Source organism: Vicia villosa, linkage group LG6 (genome assembly GCF_029867415.1).
Source record: "Vicia villosa cultivar HV-30 ecotype Madison, WI linkage group LG6, Vvil1.0, whole genome shotgun sequence".
Classification (NCBI taxonomy): domain Eukaryota; kingdom Viridiplantae; phylum Streptophyta; class Magnoliopsida; order Fabales; family Fabaceae; genus Vicia; species Vicia villosa.
Genome location: NC_081185.1, coordinates 156,492,230 through 156,497,344, shown reverse-complemented (window position 1 = coordinate 156,497,344; position 5,115 = coordinate 156,492,230). Strand labels below are relative to the sequence as shown.

General features: G+C 31.3%; 1 long non-coding RNA gene across 1 annotated transcript; it reads left to right on the top strand.

Moving 5' to 3' along the window:
• Window positions 1-631: 631 nt before the first annotated feature.
• LOC131612907 (uncharacterized) lies at window positions 632-1,458 on the top strand. The gene is made up of 4 exons (XR_009287497.1): window positions 632-714; window positions 889-966; window positions 1,173-1,258; window positions 1,351-1,458. It is a non-coding gene; the product is annotated as an uncharacterized LOC131612907 (long non-coding RNA).
• The last annotated feature ends 3,657 nt before the right edge of the window (window positions 1,459-5,115 follow it).

The following is a 5,115-nucleotide window of genomic DNA, read 5'->3' as shown; positions in this document are numbered from 1 at the left end:
TCCGGCAGATTAAGTTGCTGCCATTATGCTTATTTGAGAAGAGAAATACTCTATTATTGACAAATCCAAAGAATTCAATTCTCTATAACTGGAGATATAACAAAATAGAGAGTACGGATATACTTTGGCCGTTTGGTAGCCCTTATTACAATGAAAGCTTGGTTTCATATCATTGAAAGTAAGTTTCTTTACTATGATTTATTTGTTTGAATTTAATTGACTTGTGTGATCTTTTTCTCATGATGGTTTTTATTTGATTTTACTATTGAATGATTATGTATTGGATATTGTTAGCAAGTTAGAAGATGACTTTACTTTGACAACAAGACCTAATACTCATAATTAATTCTATACTTAATAATTATATGTGTATGTAATCTAATCAGTGGTGTAGGCTTGTATTCATGGTAGCATCGTTGAAGGTTTTTGCAGCACACTTGAACGTGGATCAACTCCTTGCCAAGCATATTGATCAATGAAATTTGTTCTCTTTCTTTAATTTTGTATTATATATGCATTGATACAAAGTTATTTGGTTTCAATTTAGTTTTCTGAAACATGTTCTTAACTCATCTGAGATTGATGGAGGAAACAACTGAAATATGGCCCTAATGTACGTTAGTGCATCTATATAGAAGGGCAATGTAAGAGTTTGTGAGTGTCCTATTGTGGAAGGTGTTCAATATAAGGGTGATGGTTATACAACATGTGAAGGTATTCCTTCTAGAATATATTAAAGTTTCATCTTCATTTTATTTTTCAAATATGAAAATATATATTCTGGTTTCGGATCATTATTCACTGCAGTCACCGGCTTGTTATCTGTAATCAAAATGATAAGCAAGTTTCCATGTTGTTGATGATATGTTTACTCTTCCCATATGACAGCTTTTGGACCTGCAAGATGTGAACAATGGAGGCTGTTGGTCAGAAACTGGAAATAAAATTACTTTCTCAGCTTGTTCAGTTAGTACTGCTTAACTAAATCTTCATCTTTTCTTCTTTTATTTCATCTTGTTTAATTGTAAATATAGCTTTTGATCCATGTAATTGAAGCTATAGTATTGACGTCTTCTTTCTGTCCAAGTTTGATGATATGTAGTTTTTGTCTTGTAAAAAACTTGATGATTAATGGTCCAAGCTCAGTTTTCTGTCTCCTTTTCTTCTTGTAGTCATGCAACATTGGGACTCTACAAAAAGGTTCTTTATCGAGCTCCAAAAGCTTTAAATAGGTACTGTGATGGTTCTGATCTATAAGGTAACATTGCTATAAATTGTGTGGTAACATACTAGTAATCTCCTAATCATTCTAATATAAGGAAACTTACGCAAGTATTGATTTGATTGCAGAGATAGGAATACATGAATTTGGGATGAAGTTTCCATTTCTGTTACTGGGGTAAGTCGCCTGAACTATAATTGATGATACTTCCAGCAACCCTTTGGTACGATGATTCTGGTTTCTGTGTTTGGTGCAGCCAGTAAAAATAATTGATCCCCACTTGGTGTCGTCATTTTTTGACAATTATAAGAGAGTATATCTACATGCAACTACTGAGTTGGAAAATCGAAGCTCCTGAGCTGCTGAATGCTCTTTGAGTATCCATGTCACAACAGAACTTGAGGGGAGCATTCACTTGGTAGAGCAGCTTCAAACGCAAAATGTTTCGGTTCCAGCAAAATCACGAATGCAATATACATTTCCCGAGGTCAGTGACACCATTTATTCTGTTAAAGACCTCGATCCACTATCTAAATGCATCTGGCTTTTAATACATGAGAAGAACTCGTATGCCATATTTCTTTCATTTGTTTCCCTAAGTTAAGAAAATGTGTAATCCAGGATTGACAACATTTTGTATCCTCGTCTTACTATTGATCATGTTAACTTGCATAACTTGGGGTTTAAGTTTTAATACTTACTTTCAAGTTGTCTGAATGGGCAGCTCTTTTTCTACAAGCCTGATTTATGGTGGCCCAATGGAATGGGGAAGCAATCTTTGTACAATGTTGTTATTAACATTGATGTTAAAGGATTTGGTGAATCTGTTTCATGGAGCCATTACTTTGGATTCCACAAAATTGAGTCATATTGATAGTGCCCTCTGTCATAGTGTTAGATTTTCTACTAATTTTTTTTATGCATTTGCTGTTTTGCAGAAAAGCTACTACCAATGGGAAGAATCAAGGTTCTTGAAATAATATGTTATGGTGATTGAGGTATTGTTTTTCCACTCAATGGTAACTATAGTTATATTAACCTCAATATCTTTGAAATATGTTAAAGTTGGGACATCAACACTTTGCTTATTGTTTGGGTTGTACTTTGATTATTTTGTCATGTAATCTTAATTTTGCCATTCTGATGGTGACCTTTTTACTCTTCTCTCTGTGTACAAAGAATGGGAGGCTCTGCCTCGGGAGAGGAGGAATAAATGGTGTTGGGAAAATAACATCAATGCTAAATGTATGATAAATGGTGTTGATGTTAGATATAGTTTGAATTCTATTAGTGAAGTTAGTTTAGAAGTTAAACTGTTATTATAGAACTGTTATGCAGAGTTATGAAGGGAAATTTTAAATTCTGTTAAGACTAAAAAAACAGTTAAAGTTAACCTCTTTTCTTCTTCTTTTGAATATGATTTGTGGGCTGCTGAGTGGTTGTGTGCAGGGAGTTGATTTTTGTTTGATGTGCATTGTGTTGTTATGGTTGGCTGGATGAATTTTAATGTGCCTTCATTCTGATTTTCTGTCTTAAGCAAGTGTAGGTTCTGACTTTGGTTTATGTTTTTTTCTATCAAGTGCAGGGCTGTTGAAGGCTTTCTTCTCAATATGAGTAAGCTTGAACTTTTTCTTCTGTTGTTTGCAAGAAAATGAGTCTTGGAAGAGAATGCAGTAGCTGCTGAAGAAAAGAAGTGTGATAATAAATGTTTGAGAAGTAATGGTAGATAGCTTAGGGATTTATAATTTGGGAAGTTAGTTTTAGATGCATAGGTTCTGTTATTGTGGATTCAGTTTTCTGTTTGAGAACTATATGGCAGCTAGCTAGGTTAACATGTATTTTCAATCATTGAACAAAATATTAAAATATTTGTATCATTTGATGCAGCTGGTAATAATTATTGGTTTTTGATTATTAATACATGTGCATATATATATATATATATATATATATATATATATATATATATATATATATATATATATATATATATATAATATGATACAGAAATAAACTGTGGCAAGATTAATGGTTTAGAATGCATAACATATAACCACGGTTTTACATTTGTGGTCATAACCAAACCGTGGCTATATCTTGAACCAAAACTGTATGTTAATTAAACGTTAAACGTGAAACTGTGGCTTTATCATATGGCCACAGTTCTGTAATCATGGCAAATATAAACCGCGACCTTAATCAAGCTACCTAAAACGTGGCCTAAAAAAGCCACGGTTGTAAAAAAGGCGTGGTCTATATCAAAAAACCGTGGACTTTACTTTAGGCCACGGCCGTATACTCCACAGTTGGATTTCCGTGGCCAAACCGTGGCGCCACGGTTATTTTGCATATAGCCTCGGTTTTCTGGGCGTGGCAGGAGGCCTTTTTTCCTGTAGTGTTTAGACTATTGATATATTCTTTAATAGATTGCAATGTCTTAATTCTCTTGGTAAAATATCAATATTTAGAAATAATATGAATAAAGAAATTGTATCAGCAAGACTTTGTTTAATATGAGGTATTACAATTGAGTACATAAATTAAACACTGATCATCCTAATTTTGGAGCATCAAGAACTATATCTAACTTGTGTAATGATTGACAATATATTCAAAACCAATATGATAGTATCCCATGATTAATAATTTTAATCATACACACGCATATGAACATATTATCATATAATTATCAAAATTATACAAAATCATATCATCAAAATTATATCATCATATAATTATGTTGTTTTACTATCCTTCAAGGATGTTTGATAAGATCTTCAGTAACTATATAAATAATTTGTTATAAATAATGATCAAAAACATATAACCATCCTGCCGGGATGCGTTAAAATTATTTGTGTTACTCTTGCAATATTTTTGGGATGCATGAAGATCATCCTCAAAATCATACCTCAAAATCATCCTTCTAGGATACTTCAATATTATTGATTCAATCATTTTAGAATTCGATAATATTATTGAAGCAATCATTTTGTTAGTTTTTAACATAATTGATACAATCCTTCTAGGATTCAATAATATTATAGATGCGGCCTTTTAAAGGTGATTGAAAGTTGAATTCTTCTGGAATTCATCAATTTTTATAAACACAATAATCGATTAAGCTCAATCTTTGAAAAATAATTGAAAGATAGTTTAATATTAATCTTTAGTTCTACAAATATCACATCACTAACTATTTCCATAAACAACGCTCAAGAAAAATTATTCTTTGTGTAATCCTTCAGGGATATGTTATTAGTATAGATGCAATCCTTCTGGGATTCACTAATATCATGATGAAATTCTTCTAATATTATAGATACAATATTTTAAGGTGTGAGAAATCCTTATTTTAAAACTTTAACTCTTAGGGAATTATATATCACAAATGATCTTCGTAGTGATAAAAAGTTTTTTTGTGTGTGTAGTTCTTCAGGAACTCAATCACAATCAACATTTTTTTTATAGTTCTTCAGGAATTATATATCAAACTCAATAATATCCTTCTAGGATATTTTATATGTTCTTCAAGAACTATATAACAAACTTAATACTATCTTTAATGGATATTTGATAAGTTCTTCAGGAACTATATAACAAACACGTTGTTTTGTAATCCTTTAGAGATTATTGATAATTTAATAAGATATAATGTCAAAATTCAATACGGATAATGAGAAAGTAAAATAATAAAATAATTAACTTATATTACCTATAACAGTTAGAGCTTCAAAAAATTTTTCAAGTTTGATAGAGCTTCGTGCTGATAACGTGTTATGAAATTAACCAAAACAATATAGATGAAGGAGAGATAAATGAGAGAAAAGAAGAGAAAAAATAATATTGTATTATCATATTTCAAGTAGATAGCTTTACATTGCAAAGTGGTC